Here is a 26,029-nt window from a genome sequence, read left to right on the forward strand (position 1 = left end):
TCATGATATAGGAAGGATGGATTTGGTGAATGGAAGAAATAAAATAATATCCAGTTTAAGGACATTATGCTTTTGATGCAAATTGAGTGTTTGAACCAGTCCTCCTCCAATTTACCTCCGATGGAAAGACCCTAGCATGGGCCTGCACTGTCCCCAGGAACTGAAAAACAAGCTGCTTGATCACTAACAACCTAGAATCCTTTGGCAAGGTATCTATTGAAAAATGTACATTAGTACCTTTAATAATTAACTTGAGAAAGGAGAATATATAGTATATATATAATATAGAATGTGATAACAATTCAAAAGTGAAACCAAAACAGATTACAGTTGGTTATAATAAATAGTAATCTCTTCCTTTGTGTATATTGTATATTGTGTATTTTGTGTGTCTAGACCATATTTTAGTAGATGGTAGTTCCTATTTTTTTCCCTTTCATTGCTTCCCAGCTTGGGAGCATCTGAAGCAGAACCATCAGATGTCACCAAATGGATTAATTTGGTTTCTTTCATTACAGAGCAAAGTTCTCCCTGTAGACTGAGAAGTAAACAGAGTTTATAGATATATTATAAAAGTCATATGTGTTCATAGAATAAAAATTAAACAGTAAAAAGTGTTTAATGTAGAAAACAAGTGTCTTTTTTCCCGTCCAACTCTCCAGAAGTAACCATTGTTAAGAGTTGGTGTGTATCCTTCTAGTTGTTTTCTATATAAATGTGTAAATATATATTCTTTTAACATAACACAATTGGGCTTATACTATACACACAGTTTTGCATCTTGGCTTTTTTTACTTAATATATATTAGGTATGTTTTTACTTTATAATTGTTTTTAAAACTTAAAATGTTTTAACTAAGACTGAAATCCCTTTAATAATCAATATGAATCCTGGCCAGTTACCTTCTTTCAAGAAATAATCACTGTTTCCACTTTAGTGTATATTTTTAAAGACTTTTTTCTATGTTATCTCTAGAAAATATGTAGTATTTGTTTTGTGTGTGTATATGTTATTATATATGATATCATCCTCTGTGTACTTATATGCAGCTTTCTTTTTTTCACTCAATAATATGTCTTGGAGATCTTTCCATGTTGCATGAGAGTTAAGTGGGAGATTTTCACCCATGTTTTACTTCTGTTTATTGTAATTATTTTCACATGCTCTAATGTTATTGTCTAATGTTATCATGTGCTTACTCTGTGTGTAAAATTGTAGTCTTTGAGACCAAATCATGGAATTGATGGTTGCCTACTGAAGTTCTGGGTTGAGGATATTTTCAAAATAATGGGCATGGATTTGCCTTTAGATATATTCATTGAGGGGCCAGCCTCGTGGCACAGCGGTTAAGTGCCACGCTCCACTGCGGCGGCCCGGGGTTCGCCGGTTTGGATCCCGGGAGTGCGCCAACGCACTGCTTGTCAAGCCATGCTGTGGCAGCGTCCCATATAAAATAGAGGAAGATGGGCACGGATGTTAGCCCAGGGCCAATCTTCCTCAGCAAAAAAGAAAAAAAGAGGAGGATAGGCGTTGAGTGTTAGCTCAGGGCTGATCTTCCTCACACATGCAAAAAAAGAATATATTCGTTGACATTTACATGCCTTTCTTTGGGACAACAGACTGTTGTCATTTCTGTTCATTCTAAGATGATAGTATATATCAAAGTTTTAGCTGCTATCATGATCATCATCATCTGTTTTGGAGTCAGTATTCAACTGTCTTTGTAATTATGCTTTTTTGTTCCTTTTTCATTTTTCTCACTGTCATGCCTTTTTGCTGTCTTAGCTGTGCAGAGTGGGATCAGCAGCCTTTAAGGTATTCATCCAGCTGAGTGTTTCACATGCCGTCAAGTACTTACTACCCAACTCTGTGGACACAGAGTGGACACAGTGGACATAGGGTGGTGCTGGCAGTCTCAAATCATCCCATTTAATGATGACCAGTGATACCCCCTGGCCAGCCAAAGCCTTGGCTGACTGCCATGCAGTTACACAGTAGCTCTTCTATTAGTTAGCCTGTTTTTCGTATCACTGTTGCCTAAACTCTGCTGGAAGTTGGACCATAGAGCCATGTGGGCCACATCTGTCTCCAACCTATATAGCTTAGTGAGCCATAGGTTGCTGACTCCTGGACCACAGGAACCTTTTAGTTGCCCCCCCCCCCCCGTCCGCCCAATGAATTTCCTTTTGGACCTCCATATGTATCTCTATCACAATATTTAAAACGTTGAGTGTTCTCCTCTGTTACTTTATAATGTTCCTTCTGCATGATTATATGCTTTATAAAGGCAGGAAACCTGTCTTATCCACAGTTTTTTGCTTACACAGTAAACACTAGATGAATAAATACTTATTGAATGAATGAATAAATTGAACTTCAGACTCTGAAATTCTGTTTTAAAGCCACCTTATTTACCAGATATACTTGATTTCGTAGTCTCTGGTCCAGGTGTACATCAGTGCAGTCCTGCAGGAATTAGTCTTTCCTTTTATTTTCCTCCCATTTTATCCAGCCATTTTTTCTATCAGAATTGTTGTAGATATGGTGCTGCACTATAGAGAAGTGTGTTAGATCAGTGTTTCTCAAACTTTAATGTACCTGCAGTTCACTTGGGGATCTTGTTAAAATATAAATTCTGATTCAGTAGGTTTGGGGGGTGGCCAGAGAGTCTATATTTCTAAAAAGCTTCAGGTGATGCCAATGCCACTGGCAGGGCAGGGTGGGGAAGGGGCAACTGCACTTTGAATAGCGAGGTTTTAGATGATCCATAACGCTCCCCAAGTACAGACTCTTAAATTTGCCTTCATGAAGAGAAATGCCAAGCTCCAGTTTAGTTACAAAGACTATAAATAAAAGATGATGATTTTAGGGGCCGGCCTGGTGGCGCAAGCAGTTAAGCGTGTGTGCTCTGCTGTGGCGGCCCAGGATTCACCGGTTCGGATCCCGGGTGCGCATCGACGCACCACTTGTCAAGTCATGCTGTAGCGGCGTCCCATATAAAGTGGAGGAAGATGGGCATGGAGGTTAGCCCAGGGCTAGTCTTCCTCAGCAAAAAAGAGGAGGATTGGCAGATGTTAGCACAGGACTGATCTTCCTCACACACACACACAAAAAAGATGATTTTAAAATAATACAGATTTGGAAGAGTTGAGGAATTACTATTATTGCTTTTCTGTTATAATTGACTTGACCCCCTCCCCCCTTTCCAATCTCATGGTATAAACAGACACTCTTTATACAGGCAATAAAATTATATATTAACCGCTTTTAAGTTGTGAGTGTGATTGTGTGTATGTGTAGAGGGGATTTCAGTCTTCTTTGTACAACCTAAAGGAAAATTAGGGACATGTAGCTGGAGAAAAGTAGTAGGCAGTAGGGAACCAGTCTGGTCTGGTTCTGAGCCTGGCTGGCAAGTCTTTCCTCTTCTGTGCTTTAGTTAAAAAAAAAAAACTGTGGGGGGCCGGCCCTGTGGTGCAAGTGATTAAGTGCAGGTGCTCCGCTGTGGCGGCCTGGGATTCGCCGGTTCAGATCCCGGGCACACACCGATGCACCGCTTGTCAAGCCATGCTGTGGCGGCATCGCATATAAAGTGGAGGAAAATGGGCACGGATGTTAGCCCAGGGCCAGTCTTCCTCAGCAAAAAGAGGAGTATTGGCAGAAGTTAGCTCAGGGCCGATCTTCCTCACACACACACACACACACACACACACACACACACACACACACAACCTGTGGTGCTGGGGGCTATGTGATTTCCAAGTTTCTTTTCAGCTTTGAAAACCTATGATTTGAAGGTGGTAATTTGCAAATCTATCTCTGTTATTTGGCATCCCAGGTGTACATCTTTAAGAAAACTCATAAAATGTAGAATTTATAAGACTGAGCAATGTAGTGGTGATTTTTCTCATGCCAAAGAATTCTTAGAGGCCGTTACTTTGCTTCAGTGGATTGGTGTGGGGAAGATTGAGAACTAAGAGCGCCACTTGCGAATTAATAACGAATCAGAAATTTGGATCAAGAAATTCTTTGAAATTAGAATTCCAGTCTCATTTGGTAGGAAAATTTTCATTTTACAAAAATTAGCTTCTACCAGCTTTTTAGGAGCCCAACTATTGTGAAAAATAAAGCTTTCTCATATATCAATCAGCAAAGCTGGTGTAAAAAGCATGTGTTAAATTTGAGGTTACAAAAATCACATCAATAATTTAGAGTGTTCTGACTTTTAAAAAAACATTTTTGAGATTTAAACATATAAATTAGCTGTGGAAATAAAGTTCATTATATCACCTCATCTGGTCTTGTTTTATTTCATTAACTGGTTCTTAAAAACCTTTGTGAGCTGAGTTGCAGCTGAAGAGGTTGGAGACCATTTTTCCTTGGGCCCTTGCCTCACTCCTGAGTGTTGCTAAGAGTAGAGAACTAAGACTTGACACAGCTGTAAAAACAGAAGCTCCTTTGGCCTCAGCACTTTCTCCCAGCCCAGGCAGATTTCAGATGTAAATTTCACTTTCTGCCTCTCCTACTAATGAAGTAAGTTTCTTTTGCTGGGTTTGCAGCCAGGTGTGTCCAGTCTTGTGGCTAACTGGGGCCCTTTACTTAATTTTTCCATTTGTGACATTTCAACCAAACTTAAAAAACAAACATAAAAATTAGCTCAAGGCAGTGGCTCAAAGTGTTAATGGTAACCTTAGGTTGGCTAAACAACTTCCTCTCAGTTCTGCCCTGCCAGACATCTCCACCTTGTGGCTCACAATGAGCAGGTTTAAGCTTTCCAAGCTGTGGAAACTAGGTGGGAAGGGGTGGAGGTGGGCTGTAGTTAAGAAATTGCTGGTTTATCCTTATCAGTGGTCCCTGGCATGCCAGTTGCCTCAGCAGGACTTCAGATGATTTCTTGCTAGCACTATTCCAGAATAAGGATGACCGTCCTGTCACTTCTTTGTTTCCTGCTCTCTGTAGCAGAGCTGCCTGTTGGGATGGTGCAGAGGGCCTGGGAAGAGGTGGAGGAACTGTGGACTGGACCAGACTCCTTTGTATAATTCTACTCTTGCTCTTCAGAACCAGCATTTTGCTTTGCAAGATCCTTGTGATCACACTCCAGACTACCTTTCCAAACTCATTTCCCCTAGCTCTTATTGAACCTTAAACATGTGAAACCTTCTTGTGCAGGTACCTGGCACATTCAGTGAACATCACGCTTCACATACCTTTCACTCCAGCCAGGCTGAATGCCTTGCTCTTCCTGTCTTGTGTCTTTCCTCATGCACTACATACACCTAGATTGTCCTAACACTCTAGCCCCAATTCCTTCATGTCCTTCCACCCCAAACTGGAAGCCAATCCCAGTTACCCATAGCTGGAAGTACCCTGATAATTTATATATATCCTCCTTCTGGCTCTTACTGTTTCTATTTGTATTATTGTCATTCATATATGGTGGCTACCTTCCAGGTGAATTCTGTGGGGTCAGGATCACATGCATTCCTCTTTGCATTCTCCAAAGTAACGATCATTGCCCCTTGGCTGATTGCATGCCTAGTAAATATCTAATGAAAGAAGCCAGTTCTGGAAGCCCACTATAAGTATTGGAAAAAGTGGGGTGGGGAGGTATCTTTTTTTGTTCTGAGGATATTTGTTTGTGCTGTTACTCTTAAATAGTGGAAGAAAAAGAAATGAGAAATTATTTCCTCCACCTTCAATTTTTCTTTTTTCATCTTCTAATGGAATTATTTGATTTAAAAAAGCCCAATTTAGGCATAAGATATTTTATGTTTCTAAACTAACAGAGGCTTTAAATCTATAAAGGGTGGTAAAAATAAGAATTACACCTACATTTTTCTGGAAATTTCCTTCTAGGCCTCTGTAGTTCCACTCCCATCTCCCTCCAAATCTTCAATCAAACTCTTCTCTTTTACCATGAGGTAAAAAATTTTGCTATGCTTTGCATCTCTAGGTCAGAATTAAAACTCACTGCCAAAGGTATTATTTTAAAAGGAAAGGACCACTTTAAAGGTGTAGTTTTTTCATAGTGTGAATGGTGAAGTATAAATACAGAGCAATCCGTTGGGCTCAAGGCCTTTAAAATAAGAATACTTGTTTGTTCTCAAATATCAGTCATTCCTTTGAAAGTTTTTTAAATGTCCTCAGCTGTTGGAGTGGTTACTTGTTTATTAGGGGAGAGAAGGCTAAATTCTTAGAAGGCAGAGCAATTCCATTTTGGGATTGGCTGATGAATTTAAGCAGGGTCCAACTCAAGAAGTACCTCTAGTAGATGCATTCCTTTCTCTACGCAAGTTTCATACCCTCAGGCCTGAAGAGGTAGCAAGAGTGCATGAGTATGTGCTTTAGGCGGTTTTCCAACTGATCGGATGCCTGGGTGCCTGCAATCAGAATGCCAGTCTGATGGCTCAGGTTGCCTGTCCTGAGTGCTGTGCTGGATTCTCTGTTTCAGGGAGTGTCCCTGAAAGAGAAGTTATAAACCTTTCTGTATTTGAAATTAAATAAAGCATGAAACTTCTATCTATGCACATGATCATTTATCTCTCTCATGGCCATTTTTACCTTCAATTATAGATTGTGAGTTTTCTGAGGTCTAATTCATATTTGTTTGTCTTTGTATTCCTACAGTACCAAAATGGAGCTTTTTACATAGTAGGCATTCAGTAAATGTTTCTTGACTGAATAAGTCAATAAGTGAGTGCATTTGATCCCCTTTTGTTGTCTTCAATTTACCTCATGAAATTTCTATAGGAGAAAGACAATGACCTAATTCCATTTTTCAAAGCCCTGGCTGCCTCAGTGCACTGATACTGTCCTGTCTTTCTATAATACCCCTGCTTAAGTACTCCTTATGCTAAGTATTCCCAATTCAGCTCATCATTTCAGAACTGTTTACCTCTCCAACCCATCACATCTCTTTTGCCGCCAGTCTTTCTGGGTGCCCTGTTCCATTTGCTTATCTTTTATATCATAGTTATACTGCTTAGAGCTGTGTGCATCAGGCACAGCTAAAGCCATTTTCCACACCTCACTTTCAAGGGGTCACTGATGCTTCTCCTAAATAAATCTCTCTCAGGAGACAGGGGATAAATAGGTTCATGGACCTGTTCTTCCTGTGTTTCCTGTCTCACTTATGATGTCATCACCCTCAATTCCAGTCCCCCAAGCTAGAATTCTTAGAGTCGTCCTCAACTCTTGCATCCATCTGGCCTATCAATTTTCTTCCCAAAATATCTCCAGACTTTATTCTTTCCCCTGTTCCATTGCTTCTTCTCAATCCTTATCATCTCTCCTTTATTGCACATGGCCTCTTAACTAGTTCCTGGACTTTCTGCACTCTAGTGAACCCGCCCACCATATAACTGCCAGAGGTTTTCTTTCTAAATCCCACATCTGATCATGTCCCTCCTCTGTCTAGAAATCTGAGGACTCTCATCACATACAGGACAAAATTCAAATTTCTTAGCAATGGCATATAGAACTCTTAGTTATGTAGGAGAATGTGCTTGTTCTTAGAAGATACATGCTAAAGTATTTAGGGGTGAAATGTTTTGATATCAGCAACTGTCTTCAAATGGTTTAACAAAAGAAAAAAGGGTATGTGTATACGTATAGACAGATAAAGCAAATGCCACAAAATAATAATTGTGACTCTAAAGATCATACAAGTTTTTGTTGTATTATCTTGTATCTTTTTTTTTTTTTTTGGTGAGGGAGATTGGCCCTGAGCTAATACCTGTTACCAATCTTCCTCTTTTTGCTTGAGGAAGAGTGGCCCTGAACTAACATCTGTGCCTATCGTCTTCTATTCTGTATGTGGGTCACTGCCACAGCATGGCTTGATGAATGGTGTAGGTCTGTGCCCAGGATCTGAACCTGCGAACCCAGGCTGCTGAAGCAGAGTACACCAAACTTAACCACTACGCCACTGCGCTGGCCCCGGATCTTTTTTTTTTTTTTTAATTTGAAATTCTTAAAATGAAGAACTGGGGAGAAAAGAATCTTTACATTCCAGCCCCAGCCTGCCTTTCTAGTCTAATTTCCATCAAACTTGACCCACACACAAATGTTCGTGCGCGAGTACCTGCACACATACACTCAAACACATGTTCTACCCATGCTAGATTTTCACTGGTGCCACAGTATGCCATGCTCTTTTATGCTTCTGGGCTTTTGTTTATGCTGTTCCCTCTGTCTGAAGTGGTATTAACCCCATCTTCTCTACTCATGGCACTAGTATGAGACACAGCTGGATAGTACCTCCTCCAAGAAGCTTCTCCCAGCACCTCCGAATAATGGTTGTGTATTTATGGCCCCTCCTTTCTCTGTATCCCTGCAGCACTTTGCCCAGACTTCTGAGATTGGATTTATCATGCTGTACTGTAATTATGGGTTTGTGTAGGTCACACCCATTAAATGGGACAAGGCTCTCAGGATCCCTGGTGTCCTACAGAGTGCCTAACATAGTCACCCCTCACATACTTATTGGGTGAACATAGGTACTTGCTTCTATTATTACTGTCTGGCCAGCGCTGTCTCCGAAATACTGACTTAATGGATATCTTCTTATATCACAGCTGGATTCAAGTTCTCTGACCACCTCCCCACCCCCAAAAAAGTTCATTTTTCTCTTCCTGCCCTGCCTTATGGGTTCCCTGGCTCTTTCATCATTTATACTTTTAATCCATTTTATAGATTAGATGAACCTTAGAATGTTAGACTGGGTGCCTCCGATATTCTTTCATTTGGTGGTTCTCAGTCTTAAAGGGCTCAGGCGTGTGTATTTTGAAAAATCTCCCCAGAAGATTTCTGATGCACGTCTCAGATTATGAGTCTGTTCTCATGCTCTCATTTCTGTAGTGAGGAAATGGAGTCCCAGAGAAGTTAATTGGTTTGCCTGAGGTCATGCAGCTAGAAAAACAGCAGAATAAGGACCAAAACTAGGGTATGCGGATTCCCAGTCCAGTGTCCACTTTACTATACCAGGATATATCTCCCAAAAATCAACTCATGAGGGCCGGCCCCGTGGCTTAGTGGTTGAGTGCACGCGCTCCGCTGCTGGCGTCCCGGGTTCGGATGCTGGGAGCGCACTGACGCACCGCTTCTCCGGCCATGCTGAGGCCGCGTCCCATGTACAGCAACTGGAAGGATGTGCAGCTATGACACACAGCTATGTACTGGGGCTTTGGGGGAAAAAATAAATAAGTAAAAAAAAAAAAATCAACTCATGACAGGTTCCTTCTCCCCTGTTTTACCAAGGACTTCCAAAGACCAAGAAGATAGCTTTTCTTGAATCTAGAGGCATTTCATTTCTTCAGAGCAGTCCCAAGCCTGGGGCCCCTTTTATTCAGAATTTCTAATCCAACACAGCAGAGATTTCCTATTCAACAGGACTAATAGAGATTAAGGGGGGAAAGAGACAGATGAGAATGCTAACAATGTTCTGAATTTGTTTCTTTTTCTAGCGTTTAGGGTCTGAATGTCTCCACATCGTCTGAATTTGCCTTAGTTGATTTTACAATTACTTTTCAGAGACTCCTTCGTTGTGTTTTTTTTAAGAGTAGAGGAACACTGAGACTGAACACCGTGCTTGGAGAGGCTGGGCTGGGAGACTAACAAAGGCGGCATTATACTGTGCACTGCGAAGCCAGTAAATGAATTCAGGAGACACCTAGATGTGTTTCTAGAGGAGGGCATGAGGGGGAGGGGTCTGGCAAAAAGGCAGAAAGGTGGGATTAAGATAAATTAAAATGGGGCCAGCATGTTGGATAAGGGGACAGCTTCTTCCTGTTCCCACTATTCCTTCAGATTTTTCGTTCTGCTTAGTTCAAAAGTTAAAACCAGTCTTTACTATGCACCTCATAGTCACCCTTCCATTCCCCACTCTTCTACTTAGGAAAAGAACTTAGTTTTAAGGCTATTTCAGCCTGATACAGCAGTGTTTATTACTTCAGTGCTACATCTATTGGATGTTCCTGGGGCATCTTAGACTGTTAAAACTGGAAAGGAACCTTGAAATGATCTAGTTCAGAGATTCTCAAAGTCAGAGATTCAGACCAGCAGCCTCACCATCACTTAGGAACTTGTTAAAAATGCAAGTCTAGGGCCCCACTTGGATCTGCTGAATCAGAAACTCTGGAAATGAGGCTCAGCAATCTGTGTTTTAACAAACCCTTCAGTTTAAGAGCCTGTCGTGTAACTGATGGAGAAACTGGCTCTGAGAGAGCTGAGTAAGTTAGAAACCAACTGAAGAGCAGAACTCAGGTCTCCTGGTTGCCAGTTCTTACTGCTCTCCCTACTAAGGAGCAGGGTCTGGGCATGGGCTAGTGACGTAAAAGTTGAGAATTTCAGCATAATAGAGAAACAGAGTTCACCAAGAGTAATAGCTAACATTTATTGAGCACGTTCTCTTTGCTGTGCACTTCACAAGCGCCCTTTGAATTTTACATCTTACAACAATCTTACCTGTGAGATAGGTAGTATTTCTATCCTCATTTTACGGATGAAGAAACTAAGGCTCAGACAGTTTAGTGTATTAGCTTCCTGTAACTGGTGAAACAACTTACCACAAACTTGGTGGCTTAAAACAACAGAAATTTATTCTCTCCTAGTTCTGGAGGTCAGAAATCAGTTTCACTGGGCCAAAATCAAGGTGTTAGCAGGGCTATGCTCCTTCTGGTGGCTGCCAGCATTCCTTGGCTTGTGGCTGTGTCTCTCCAACCTCTGCCTCTGTGGTCACGTTGCCTTCTCTTCTGTCTGAGTCTAAGCACCCTCTGCTTCCCTCTTATAAGAATACTGATTACATTTAGGGCCTACCTGGATAATCCAGGATTATCTCCCCATCTGAAGATCCTTAGTCTAGTCACAGCTGTGAAGTCCTTTTTTGCCATGTAAGGTAACATTCACAGGTTCCAGGAATTAGGGTGTAGATATCTTTTGGGAAACCATTATTTAGCCTACCAGTTAGGTTACTTAACCAGGCTTACACAGTAAATGTGGGATCCTGAATTGGAACTCAAACCTGCCAGGCCTTAGAGCCCATGCTCTTAATCACTACTCTGTACAGCCTGGAAAGGTCATTACTAAAAACTATGGCTCTAGCATTAGCATTAAGATTTTTAACTAAAGTGTTGTTTCCTTCTTCCTCTAAGTTGCATAACATTACTTGTCACATAACGCTGAACCTATGAGTCCTTAGGCATCTCTGTATGTTGGTCCTGACTCCTTCAGTTAAATTGTTAGCTACCAGAGGGCAGAGATTGTATCTTTTTTTTTCCATTTTAAAAAATGGAGATATAATTCATATACCGTAAAATTCAGTATTTTAACTCTGCTTTTTAGTAAATTCGCAACGTTATGCAACCATCACCGCTATCTAATACCAGAACATTTTTGTTACCTCAGAAAGAAACCCTGTGCCCATTAGCAGTCAATCCCAATTCCCCGCTTCCCTCAGCCTCTGGCAGCCACTACTCTCTTTCTCTATGGGTTTACCTATTCTGGGCATATCATATAAATAGAATCGTATAATATGTGGCCTTTTATGTCTGGCTCCTTTCACTTAGCATAATGTTTTCAAGGTTCATCCATATTGTAGCGTTTCAGTACTTCATTACTTTTTATGGACAGTCTATTGTATGGATGTACAGTACTACATTTTATTATCCATTCATCAGTTGATGGACATTTAGGTTGTTTCCATTTTTTGGCTTTTATGAATAATGCTTCTGTGAACATTCATGTACAAGTTTTTGTTTAAACATATGTTTTCAATTCTCTTGGGTATATACCTAGGAGTGGAATTGCTGGGTTATATGGTGACTCTATGTTTAGCTTTTTGAGCAACTCAGATATTTTATCTTATATCATGTTATTTGAATTCCTATAATGCCATTCATTGTTTATTTGTTTATAATGAAATAACATTCTCACAATATGTAGTCTTAATCATATTTCTCATCTCGCTGCCAGATAAATATTTACACCTAGAATTTCGACAGTAAAGAGAAGGGATGGTATCGTATAATGGAAGGAGTTCTGGCCAGCCTGGCCACTCTCTGGGTGAGCTTGAGTAGGTCAAATCACCTCACCTCTCTGGGGAGGAGAGCTAGATGATTTCTAAATTCTCTTCCAGACTTAACATTCTGCAACTCTGTAAAAGTCTGAAAAGCTAGCCTTGTGTTAAATCCCAGAGCCTGTGTTCTGTTTTTTTAGCAGTTCATCATTCTCTGTCTGATTTCTGTTCCCAGACACAAACAAGGTTTTACCCATCTATCCATCCATTTTATTGTGGCCTGCTAGCTTCCAAGTACTCTGCTAGGCACTAGAGATACAAAGACGATGAAGATATTGTCCCTGACTCTCCAGTCTAGTAGGAGAAGACATATAAACAGGTGACTACAATATTAAGAGATTATGATATTTAAAAATTGCTGAGAAGGCCCAGAGGAGAAAAGCTTGGGGTAGATGACATTTGGGTTGTATCTTTTCAGATAAGTGTTTGCTAAACAAGAAAAACATTCTGGGTAGAGGAACAGTTTGGGTAAAGGCAGAGTGATGTGAGAGGACGGAGCTTGTTTGCCTTCGTTTGGTGACTTTTTTCCTTCTTTTCCTGCAGTGCTGAAAGCATTCTGTCTTTATCCAGATTAGCTCCATTTTGGGATCCTTCTGTGTGTCCAGTATTCGCAGACTCATTGACTCAAAGGTCTGCAAAGTAACATATTTTGTCTAAGTCCTGTCCACTTGTAGGTCTTCTTCTTTGCTTCTTTTTTTTTTTTTTTAAAGATTTTATTTATTTTTTTTTCCCCCAAAGCCCCAGTGGATAGTTGTGTGGCGTAGCTGCACATCCTTCTAGTTGCTGTATGTGGGACTCGGCCTCAGGATGAACGGAGAAGTGGTGCCTCGATGCGCACCCGGGATCCGAACCCCGGGCCACCAGCATCGCAGCGCGCGCACTTAACCACCAAGCCACAGGGCCAGCCCTTCTTCTTTGCTTCTTAAGGGGTCTTCAGACTCAGTTTCTGAGTAAGGAGGTTCACTGAATGGCTAAGGAGCCTTGGTCAAGATGTGGGTTTTCTCCATAGTACCAGCTTAGTTTGGGCTCTCACAAATGCCCTCTAATTCCCCTAAGGGTTTTAGTTACATAAAAATATTAGAAATGTAAAATTTTACAATATGATCAGCACAGCACAAACTAAATTTCTAATCTTTGACTAAAAACATACATGGAAGGCTTTGGGTTTTAAACTGCCCCCTTCTCAGCCTCCTAGCCTTCATGAGAGGTCATTGTACAGCTCTTTCCATGGTCACTGTTCTCTTCCCTTTTACTGGAGGGCAAAACTAGGGCAGAGAAATAATTTTTATTCACTTCTGAAAGGTTACAGTAATAAAGAAACTCTTGTTAACATCAGAGAACGTTGCAGCCAAGAGTTTTCACAGTCTGGCATTGTTTATTTTACATGTAATTTGGAACCTTCTGCACTCTTAAAATATTGGCACAAAAATGTTTTAACTGTTGAAGTACTTCATTGCATGCAGCAGTAGTGTGGTGTCAGAGGGGCAGCAGGGCTCTGGAGAACCGTTTGCCTCGTTCCTGTTGGAGAGTGTGTGTGTACGTGTGTGCACATTCACATTCACTTGTGTATATATGAGCCTTTCCGCATTTGGAATTAAGAACTTTCTCTGTCCTGATAAACTTATATGCTTCCCTTTATTTAACAATGGGAATGGTATAACAATCCTGCTTCCTTGTTGCCATGACTACCAGAAAGTACAGAGCTTCTCTTATTTAGATATTTTGATATAATTATTCATTATCTTCTTTCTCTCTCACACACACTTGATTACTTAACTCTTTTCTTTTACTTTTTTTTTTTTTTGGTTCACATGCATGCTATGGGCCAAACTCTGTGCCCGGCATTTTACAGATGCTGTCTCATTTAATCTTTATGAATTGCCCTCTGATAGAGGTGAGAGTGTCCCCATTTTGCAGCTAAGGAGAACTGAGGGGCAGAAAAGTTAAAGGACTTGGCCGTGGCCACCATAGTAAGTTACAAGCCCAGATCTGACTGATTTTAAAACTTTTGCTCTTTTGGCCATACCACATGCCTTTTGTTGTAAGCTAACTTGAACCTTTTTTTGGAAGTAGATAGAACATAAGTGATAATGAATGAGCAGACTAATAACTAACCTATCCATTGATAGGGACAAAGTCACTTGTGTTAAATGAGATAATAATACACAGAAGTACCTGGCTCCATCAAAGGGTTTTGTCGTCGTTGTTTTGTTGGGTTGAAATTAAGATTTGAAAACAATTACAGAACGATGCCATTTGTTAAATTGGAAGAATGCTAGACTATGATTAGGCTTCCTTAGTTCCAGGCTCAAGTTTGCTCTCAGAGTTTGGAGGACCTTTTCCTTCCCCCATCTGCCTCATGTCCTGTGGGCTTACAATAGAGCTATTTATTAACCTGGCCCTGGTTAAGACCCTGGGATTCCCCAGGGCTGACCATGCTGTCTGTGGCCTGTCTGGTCTGGGGATGGTGGCCTGCTGCCCCATAAGCTCTTCTTCCTCCAAGTCGGGCACTTTCTTTCTTGGCCTCCAAAATGGAGCCTTGGCAAAAGAGGCAGACGTTACCCCAACCAGGTGAGCTCTGCAGAGCTGTCACCAAGCTAGGCCCTTCTCCAGGGATCTCCAGCTGGGGCCTCCTTCCTCTGTAGGAGTTCTACTCCAGCTCTGAGAAAAGAATACTCTGCTGGCATGTATACCATGACCACCACACCATGACCTTCTGTTAAAGCCACCCAGGGGACCCTCTGGCCCGGGTCCACTTTCAGTGCCCACCAACAGAACAAGAAGTGCTCAGGACGTTTCAGCTCTTCTTTGCCCAGAGAGAGCTCTGTTCCCTTTTGGAAGACATTTACCTTTGGCTTCTTGACCTGTAGGAGCAGTCTCTCTGATGGAGAATCCAAATTAGTACATACATATGCAATTTTGGGCCAGGGAAACAGGCCATTCCTCCTAAATCTAGTGAGGGTTCCTGTTTTCTGCTGTCCACCTCTAAGGTGTGAGCACTTTGTGCTAAAACGTCCAAGGGACAGCAACAAGTTTCCCAAGCAGTTACCTCCCATCACCTGGGCTTTGGAGCCAGACAGACTTGGGTTCTAATCCCTGCTCTGCCATAGTGTTGCCTTGAGACCGAGAGCAAGTCTCTTTACCTCTCCTTATTTTCATTCCTTCCTCTATAAGATAATCCACACATAGTGTGTGAGTTAAACAGTATGATGCTAGTAAAAACTTGGCACATTGCTTGGCATATTTTAGGCACTTGATAAAATAGGCACTGTATTTGGACCTTTTCTATAGCACCTGGCATAGGCTGTCTTATTGCAAAAGGATTTACGTGCACTTCTGTCATGCTCCACTGGATTCTGACTTTCTGGAGGATGGAGATCGTATCTTTCATCTTTGTATCTCCTCTTCTGCTAGCATGAATCATGTGCATAGCAGGCACTCAGTCGATGTTGGCTGAATCTGTTAGGATGACTTGGGCAGAGCAGGGTGGGCATGAATGTTTTAGTTTCTCCAACTGAATCTGGGGAAATAGTAACCCCTTATTTTGGAGCCTTTGAGGACAATTTAAAACGATATGTGTGAAGTGTTTAGAGCCCTTTGAAAGGAGGGTACTGGGGAAATTAATGGTGTTTTTGCTGTTCTTGGGAAAGCCCTTTGTGGTTCCCAGCGAATAAATTACTTGGAGTGAGTTTTCTAACACCTCCTACTCTGCTCTGTTCACTGAGGTTTTTTTTTTTTTTTTTTTTAAATAGCTGTCTGCTGTAATGCTTCTTTGCTCTGACTTATAAAGATATATATTTTTGGTTTTGGACTTTTGACCCCTTTCTGCTCCCAGGAGAGAAATTTCTATCAGAATAATAAAAGGTGTAAACTGTGTGTGTTGCCCCTTTTCTGGGCCTTGGGTAGTTCAGCTGCTGGGGTTAAGAATCAGCAGGCTTGTGATTTGTACCTGCTTATGGGGGAAATAGTAGAAGACTCCCATTCTAAGCCTTCTAAGTGTCTCACACACTACTCCTTTTCTTCCCTGTCCCATGCCCTTTTGCTGAGATTCTTCAGATATCAAATGAACTCTATTGTCTTTGGTATTTTGGGTACAAATATTTATGGCTATACCTCCTCTCTTTCAAAGACAGAAGATGTTTATTATTTGCTGTGCTTTAGGTTCCAAGCTGAGTCACCTGCTAAAGAAGAACCTCCCTCTAGAGAAAAAGGATGGAAGAGTTAAAAAACCACTCACTAGATTTGGAGCCAGAAGAGTAGGGAATTGGACTTGGTTGCACCATTAACTAGCAGACTCAGATGAAGAGTCTGGACCAGGTTGTTTCTAAGGGCCCTCTGGCCTGGAAAAAAAATGTATGAGATAAAAATTTTCCAACTCAGAGTAGAATTTACAAGAGTGAACAACACTTTGCCAGACTTCCTACCTGTTCTCCAAGCTTCTCTTGCCCTGTAGCCCTAAAGAACTGGCTCTATCCCTAATATTCTCAACTCAAAGGCCCAGGAGAGACTAGAGTCGTTTGGGGACAAATGTGGGGTTCAGAATCTGCTAGAGCTGTCTAGTCTAAAGCAGTGGGTGGATATGGATGTCAGAAGAATCCTACTTGGTGACAACTCCCAGGGACTGTATAAAGGAAGTCCAGACTGCTCTGGCTGATGGCAGGAAATCCCAGTCAGGGCTAGCCCTAGATGGTCAGAATTGCAAAGCAGTCAGTGTTTGTATTATGTGCCGCTTCAGTGACTGGCAGTCTCCTAGAAGCTTGACATCCAGAAAGATGAACCTAATTCAACCCTTTTCAATTGAAGACACTTAGTCCTGGCAATGGCTTGTCATTGTCATATATTAGTAGCAGAGCAGAGACTAAAACTCAGTGCTGATTCATTCTATTGCTCTTTCAGTTACATCATACTGTCACTTTTGCCATTCTCCAGAGCTACCATAGACAGCCTCCATTTTTTCTTCCTATCTTATAGATAACTTCTGACCCCTTTAAGGTCAGTTCCAGTCTAGCACAGTGCTTAGTACATAATAGGTCTGCATCAAATGTTAGTGAATGAGTGAGTGAACTCATAGTCTGTTCCTAACCTCATTTTCTCAGTCAGTCCTCTCCTGCTACCTTACCTGGTAAACTAATTCATGCTAAATTGTTAATGAATACTAATAGCATAATGGTTTAATGGTCTCAGATAACATTTGCATTTTAATGGGGGCTTTCTGTAATAGTGTATTCAGAAAAAGGAGTGATTGCGGTAGCACTGTGAGGAGCTCTTAGTATGACACAAGATTGATGATGCCCCTCACTCTGTGTCCTATTACAAAGTAGGCAGCTGTGTGCTCTTTTCTCCTGTGAGTTTAGCTCTGCACTGGGCACTACCAGAGGAGTGTCCCTGCTAAGATCCCGATGGCTGCGTGAAAAAGTTTTGGAAGCTAAGGGGTGAGACCCACGATACGGTAGAGCCAGACATTAGTTGCACCTGCCGTGGATGCGCTGGGAGTATTTCTGGATCCATTGGTAGGCAGCTGTAACACTCCTCTTCCCTGTTATTTCTCTAAAATGCTGGGTATATGACCCTGTGGGGTTGGTTAGAACTGAAGGGGCCTAGTTGGAAAGGAGGGACTTCTTTCTCCATGTTGATTGCCGTCTGTTTAGCTGATCTTTTCTTTTTTTTTTTTTTTACCGGTGAGGAAGGCTGGCCCTGTGCTAACATCTGTTACCAGTCTTCCTCTTTTTGCTTGAGGAAGATTGTCGCTGAGCTAACATTTGTGCCAGTCTTCCTCTATTTTGTATGTGGGACGCTGCCACAGCATAGCTTGACGAGCAGTCTGTAGGTCTGTGCCCGGGATCCAAACCCGTGAACCCCAGGCCACCGAAGTGGAGTGCATGAACTTAACCACTACACCACCAGGCTGGTCCCATTAGCTGATCTTTTCTGAGTGGCAGTGACACTTGCCATAAGTGTAACATGTCTGGTCCTCAAAGGAGCAGGAGGAACTACAAGGAGCCCTTCTTTAAAACAACCACTAGCAGGACTTCAGTTGTCTTACTGACACACAGATCCAGTCCTGACTTCTCACCTACACTCACTGTCGGCTGCTTCACTGGTCCCCCTGCCTCTCAACTCTCATTATCTCAGATCCATTCTACAAATCATTCAGTAGCCTGGCTCATCTTCCTAAATACTACTTATGTCAAGTACTCATCACACAGAAACCCACAATGGCTCCCTGGTGCCTGCTAGATGTGTACCATACCCCTTAACCTGTCTTAAAGGCTCTCTGTGGTTCACTTATCATTTTATCTTTTCTGCCTGCAGACCTTTTCTTCCAGTCCCTGCCTGTCCACATTAAACTGACTCCCTCCTAAAATCTTCCCTAAGCACTCCAAATTGACGTTTGTGTCTTATTCTACCAATATGATTGTAAATTTCTTAAGTGCAGAGATCATGGGGCATCCTCAAGTAACCTCCCTAGGGCCAAGCATGGAGCAAGGCACATTTAAGTTCACAGGAAATGCTTCCTGGTTGGATTTAACAAATAGTTTTGTTGCATTGCAGGAGGCACCAAGGGAAGAGTAGAATGAAATAAAGTAGAATGAAATAAAAAATCCTTTCAAAAATTGACATACATATTGAGATATCTGTGCTAGGTATATGGGTAAAGCATATTTTGAATATTATTTTCTTGATTAATTTTCCTCAACTATCCCCTTGACCCTTTCTAGTCCAGCACAGTGGGGCAGAGCAGAGTGGTGTGTATGGAGGCATGGGGCTTCCCCTTCTCCCTCACAGTCCCCAAATGCTCTGCACTATCATGAAGTGTTCACTCAGTGCCTGCTATGTGCAGGACACTGGGCTGGGGATACAGATAGTACCAAAATGTGGTCTTATCCTCCAGGGATTTATAGTAAACCTTCCATCAAATGTCCTTGGTTCTGTCCCTGAGCAGTTTCTCCTACTTTTACATCAGTGCTTGCCAGCTTTTAGCAGCAGAAGGTTCCCAAACTATTCCCACACGTGTACACTATACACAGCCGTGGGCAGCTCTCCTCTTAGAGACCTTGAATGACAGGATTAGGGTGATAGCACTGAATTATCATCTGACATTCTATAGGTTTTATTTTGCTATAATAAAATATAGCAAAATTGTGTCCCCTCCTCCCCTTCCTAGAATGTAAGCTCCAGGAGTTCAGATTGTCTCTTGTTTACTGCTGTAGTCTCAGTTCCTAGAACAGTGCTTGGTGCATGATTAGCAGTGAATATACATTTGTTGAGTGATGAAGGCATTATTGAATTTTTTTTTCCTCTAGGTCCAGCAGCATTATTAATTGGCCTGGCTCTATTAAGGATTGTTTCACTCATTCATTTATTTATTCAAGGAACATTTTTATCCCTCACCACATGCTAATCACTAAATGCTATTGGTAGAGAGTACACCAGAGAGAAGTGATCTTACAGGGCTTACAATCTAGTTTATGCCAAGAAGAGAAATAAAGTTGAATCACTCCTAGGTTAAGTTCCAAACTAAATAGATGAACAAGTAAGATATGGCTTCACCTGTTTTTTGTTTTGTTTTGTTTTGCTTTTGCTGCAGACTTCCTAGAGAAGCTGGCCGAGAGCAGGGCTGAGAGTGATGGCAGGATGACACAGGAGACTAGGCAGCCCTCAGGTGCTGAAGGGAGGGGCAGAGACTGCCAGGTCCATGTCTCAGGTGGAGGAGTGGGTTGAGTTTGTAACTTCCTTTCCAAGGCAGTATCACAGTGGTTGAGAGCGCTTGGGCACTGAAGCCAAACTCTTTGGGCTCAAATCCCACCCCGGCCATGTGACCTTGGGCAAGGTCCTTAATCTCTGTTCCTCAGTTTCCTCTCTGTAAAACGTGGATAGCTATAGTACCTACCTCACCTTACAGCATTGTGGAGGTTAAATGAGTTATCACATGTGAGACTCTTTAAACAGTGCTCAAGGACTAGATGTTTGCTGCTATTAATTTTATCACTTACTGTTGAACATTTTTATCTCACATAATAATGTAAAGAGAAAAAGGAAAGGCAGTTTTTTTATAGTTTTGATGGAAAAACTGAGACTCAGAGATTTGTCTTTTCAGAGTCACCAGGTGGGAAAATGGAGCTGCTTGGGTCCAGAGTTTACTTGAATACAGATCGCTAGAGAGAATTCTTTTCTTCTCTTTTCTTTTCTTTTCTTTTCTTTTCTTTTATTTTCTTTTCTTTTCTTTTCTTTTCTTTTCTTTTCTTTTCTTTTCTTTCCTTTCCTTTTCTTTTCGAGGAAGATTAGCTGTGAGCTAACATCTGTTGCCAATGCTCCTCTTTTTTGCTGAGGAAGATTGGCCCTGGGCTAACATCCGTGCCTATCTTCCTCTTCTTTTTATATGGGACGCTGCCACAGCATGGCTTCATAAGCAGTGCATTGGTCCACGCTCAGGATCCAAACCTGCGAACCCCATGCTGAAGCAGAGCACGTGAACTTAACCAGTATGGCTCTGGGCCGCCCCGAGAGAACATTTCTTTAACGGATACATCATTCTAACCAAGGTTTTCTTTTTCCTTTAGAGAAAATGCTTACCCTTTTAAGAACATTTTACTTAAAAAGAGAACAAAAAGAATTACGCTATAGAGATGGGGCCACTCTTCATAAGGCCAAGGGTCCATTCTATTTTAAGGGGTTATCTGAGTGTCACTCCTTGTCTCACCCTTCTCATTACTCGAGCAGGAGTTATCGTATTGCTCCTACCCAGAATCCAGGCTCAGCCATTCCCAGAGTACTTCTACAGGGTTCTATAAGCTATCAGCTGAATGGCAATTCTGTTCAGGCCTTAAAACAAAGGAATGTTGGACTAGGAGTCAGAAGACCCTGTTTCTTTGAACATCTTGATCATCTATGAGCTGATTGTTAATTGGGCAAGTCACCTGACTTTTCTGAGCCTTTGTTTCCTCATCTCGACAGCAGGGAACAGCCTGTGTTATCAGATTACTACAGTGTCAGTATTTTGGAAATTGTATGGTTCTGATCAGTAAGCAGTAAGGAAACAGCAGTGCAAGACCAGCATTCTATGGCCTATGGAGAACAATGAAAATGTCCACTTTACTGTTTGAGGCTGTAGACTTTGGTCTGACCTCCTCTGCCCAGCTGGAGTCACCAGTTAACATGTGTGGTTAACATGTAACACAGTTCATTAGGGTACCCCATCTCCTTTGCTCCCCATTACTGCAGAGAGAGAAGGCAATGTTGTTTGATGAAAGGGCTAGGAATCTCAAGATCAGGAAGGGGCTAGATATTAGATCCCCTAAGAAAATGTTGCTGTCCAGGCAACATGATATCTATCTTGGAATTGCTGAGTGGGAAAGGACTCTGGCTGGGCTCAGTGAGCTCAGCGTTGCTTCTAGGTTCTGTAGGTTGTTTAGATCCTCAGCACGCAGAACAAGTGACAGTGCCCAGGCTCTATTAGCAAAGAACTCACTAACTTGTTAATTATTCATTTTCAGCTGTTTAGCTTATATGTCTATACATTTGTGATGACTGGTTTTGATGGGGAACAAGCATCCTGTAATTTTCCACTGTCCCTAATCTGCCTAAATTTAATAGAAAATCATTAAAAAGGCAAAGTTGTGCCTGCAGCTTTTCTGGACTCATAAATGTAGTCATGAGGTCCAGGGTGCAATTGGGAGCCTGCACGTGTCTTTGGAAAGTTAAGGTATGTCAGCATCTTCTTGCTGATGGTAATCAGACCTCATGGCTGCAGGTAGAATGCAGAGGACCCAGAGGAATGATACCCACTGACATGTAGTGAACAAATTACTGGGAAAGGGGCTCAGGCTCCCAGGCCTTGGTGTGCTATATTCTTGCTCTACTGGAGACGCCTGCCGGGCTCAAGCTAAATACACATCTTGCTCATATTACATCTTGTCCAAGTAAGATTTTCCATTACCACAACATAGGAGACATTGAGGGCATGGTGATTGCTAAAACCCTATAAGACTGGTTGTCTGCACTTAGTGCTGCCAGGGTCAGAAAGTCATCAGTTCATGATGGTATATAACTGTTGCATTCTTCCTTCAACTAGCGTGCAGTGAAGTCTGATTATGCGCAGGTCACAGCCTCACCTTTTCTCCTCCACATCCACTTGGTAATCAAATCCTGTTGATCCTGATGTAGACATTTCTCTTGAAAGCATTCCTTTTTCTTTATTCCTATTGCCACTCATGTTAATTCAGTTCCTTAGCAACTCTCACCTGGGCCATTGCAGCAGCCTCCTCTGGTATTCCTGCCTCTGGTCCTTCCCTCAACTTTATGGGGACTTCTAGGGTTACTTTTTAAAAATAAATCTGTCCATGCAACTTCTCTGTGCTTAGAACTCTTTGTCTTTCCTTCATGTGGCATTCAGGGCCATTTACAATCAAACACAAACTGCCTTTCCAACTCTACCTTTTGCTTCATCCCATCATGAGCACTTTTTTTTCTTTCTTTCTAAGGAAGATTGGCCTAACATCTGTTGGCCAATTGAGCTAACATTGAGCTAACATCTGTTGCCAGTCTTCCTCTTTTTTTTTTTCTTTATGAGGAAGATTAGCCCTGAACTAACATCTGTGCCAGTCTTCCTCTGTTTTGTTTGTGGATTGCCACCACAGCATGGCTGACAAGTGGTGTAGGTCCGCGCCTGGGATCTGAACCTGCGAACCCAGGTCGCTGAAGCAGAGTGCACCAAATTTAACCACTACACCATGGGGCTGGCCCCTATCATGAGCTCTTTGTTACAGATTTTCCCCTGAAAATGCTGTCTTTGTTTACCCCCCTGTGGCTTTGCACATACTGTTCTGTCTAAAAAGTATTAATCCCCGATCACACTTTAATACCCAATGTAATAAGTGTTGCCTCATCTCTGAAGCCTTTCAGCCCCCAGATTCACCACTGCCATTTTTTACATACATTGTGCTAAGTGTTATAATCATTTGTGTGTGGTGTGTCCTTCACATGAGATTACAAACTTCTGGAGGACGGGTATTGTGTTTCCTTCATCTTTTACCTCCAGCACATACCACAATGTCTAGAATATGTAGGCACTCAGTATATGCTTATTGAACATGTACAAGGCAATGTAGAATTCTGCACCCAGACAGCTTATGGTCTAGCAAGAAATGTAAATTGCTTCATCATACTACTACTCAGAATAGGATAAGTATCATAAGAGAGGCTTTAATATATATACATGGTTAAGTCACAGATTGAAACACTCATGCGAGAAGAACCATTTGTAATTGGAATTATCTTTTCTTTTATTGTGGTAAAATATATATAACATAATTATAATTTTAACCATTGATAAGTATACAATTCAAAGGCATTAAATACATTCACAGTGTTATATAACCATCACTACTGTCTATCCCCCAAACTTTTTTGTTATCCTCAAGAAAAACTCTGTACCCATTAAATAACGCCCCCATTTCTACTCTCCCCAGCCCCTGGTAGCCTCTATTCTACTTTCTGTCTCTATGAATTTGCCTATCCTAGGTACCTCATATAAATGGAATCATATAATATTTGTCCTTCTGTGTCTGACTTATTTCACTAAGCATAATGTTTTCAAGGTCCATCCATGTTGTAGCATTTATCAAAATTTCATTCCTTTGTATGGCTGAATAACATTCCATTGTATGTATATTATCACATTTTATTTGTTCATCTGTTACAGGTTTTTTCCACCTTTTGGCTATTGTAAATAATGCTGTTATGAACATTGGTGTACAAATATTTGTTCCAGTCTCAGCTTTCAATTCTTTTGGATATATACTTAGGAGTGGAATTACTGGATCATAGGGTAGTTCTATGTTTAACCTTTTGAGAAATCACTGAACTATTTTCCACAGTACCATTTTACATTCCTACCAGCAATGCACGAGGGTTCTACTTTTTCTACATCCTGGCCAACACTTGTTATTTTCCTTTTTTTTTTTGTTTAATTATAGCCATTCTAGTAGATGTCAATGGAATTTTCCTTTGCTTATACTTCAGGTAATTGTCTTTCTACTTGGTTCTACCTATTATTGACCATTAGTGACCACAAATAAACTGTTTTCACTTTCTAAATCTTGTATTTAACAACAGAAAACCAAATCTGACCAAAAATTCTGTGCGCTGGCACTTGTTATTAGGGCATAAGCCCTTTCCTAAACTTGGAAATAGAAAGAGGAAGACACTTCTTAGAAAGTTTTGTAATTATTCTTCCATAGCATGTATTATAGAGCAGGCAGGGATCAAAGATCTGTTCACTTCAGAGAGTTAGTTGGCTATTATCTTGTTAGAGTGACCAGTGAGAGAGAGAAACTCAGTTTCCCACTTTGTGTTTTCTTAACCTGGCAATTGTGAAGTTCTTTCTCTGTTCAATCAGAAGCACTCCTTTTTACTTCAAGCTGCTGTGCAAGTATTTTGACTCCAAATCTAGAACTCTAGTGGGTGGTATAATAGAACTAGAGGTGGTCTTGAAACTTATTTCAGTGAAAGAGATTGCTTTGAGAGAAGTGTGAGGTTTCAGAGGCCATGTAAGAACAGACTAAAAGGACAGGAGTTGGACCTCCTCAGGCTATAGAGTTGTGTTTAAAAACCATGAAAACAGAAGCAGCGTGTACACAAACTTGCTCAACACCTCCGCAAATCCTTGTACTCAGGGAGCTTTCTTGAAATTTGTAGTAGTGCATGGGCATCAATACTACAAGAGGTAATTATGATAGGAAATATTATGTTGATTCATTCTACAGATGTGTGCTGAGCAGTGTGCCATCTTTGCCCTCAAGGAACTCACAGTCTAATGCAGTAGGGGATTGAGGGGGGCAGCCTATAAACAGATTATTAAAAATAGTACAGTAAGTGTTTTTGGTGGAAATATTAAAAACCATCTGAAGGAAAAAAAGCAAGCTTTGAGGAACTTGAAAGACTTCACAGAAAATGAGATGATGCCTTTTCTGTAAAATGAGGACAATAACACCCCCTTTTTAGGATTATTGTGAAGATTAAAGAGGTAACACATATAAAGCTTTTAATACAGTTTCTGGCAAATGGTAAGCATTCAGCAAGTGTTACCTAATGTTGTTGTTGTTATATTATTATGGAGAGGTTTTATTGAATTGATGAATGACACTATATCCATTGATTGCAAGCAACAGAAACTGACTTCAGCTAATTTAAGCAAACAAAGGAATTTATTGGAGGGTATAAGGTTCACAGAATGGAAAGGAGAGTTTAACAACAGGCCTCAGGAAGGAAAGATACAAGGAAGCTCAGGGATCCTAGTATTAGTAACAGGAACTTAGTACAGTCTCTGTGGGATGATCCAACTTTAGCTGCCTTTTATCTTTGGATGTCTCTACTCTGAAGCGAGATTCTGATTAGATTAGCTTGGACTTTCTGCCCATTTCTGTGATGAAGGGGCAGAGTTCCAGGCTCATGTGGAGTTAGGGAGGAGTAGGTCCTGGCCCTAAGGAAGGGATACAGAGAGAGTGAGTGACATTCACCTCTGACAGTATCAGAGTACTTCCATGATCTACTGATCCATTGAGTCTGATGATGGAAGCAAGCAGGCAAACCCATGGAACAGCCTCTGGGGTATTTCTGTTGGCCATAGACTCTTGAATGCTGTGGCTTGTGACCAGTGCCAATCCAATGTGACCATACCAATCTGACGACATTCTTCATTGAAATTTCTCTGGTTTCTCCATGTTTGTTCTTAACTATGTTAGCTAAAACAAAGACTCTTGACTGTTAGAATAACAGAGGAAAGAAAACTTTTTGACCTCTGTATATGGCACCTTTTAATATGTCCAATATTATTACCTTTTCACATTTATCAGCTCATGATCAGGGATTTGCTCTGGGCCTTATTATGTCTACCTAGTCATACCCTTCCTTCATCCTGTTATTTATTTATTTATTTATTTTGGCCTAAACATGCTATT

The 26,029-nt window shown here is 41.3% G+C and overlaps 1 protein-coding gene across 1 annotated transcript in view; it reads left to right on the forward strand.

Moving 5' to 3' along the window:
- Window positions 1-26,029, forward strand: part of UQCC1 (ubiquinol-cytochrome c reductase complex assembly factor 1) — a 101,638-nt gene that overhangs the window by 57,484 nt on the left and 18,125 nt on the right. The window lies entirely within an intron of this gene.

This window comes from Ceratotherium simum, chromosome 21 (genome assembly GCF_057802395.1).
Source record: "Ceratotherium simum simum isolate JZ-2026a chromosome 21, ASM5780239v1, whole genome shotgun sequence".
NCBI classification, from domain to species: Eukaryota; Metazoa; Chordata; class Mammalia; order Perissodactyla; family Rhinocerotidae; genus Ceratotherium; species Ceratotherium simum.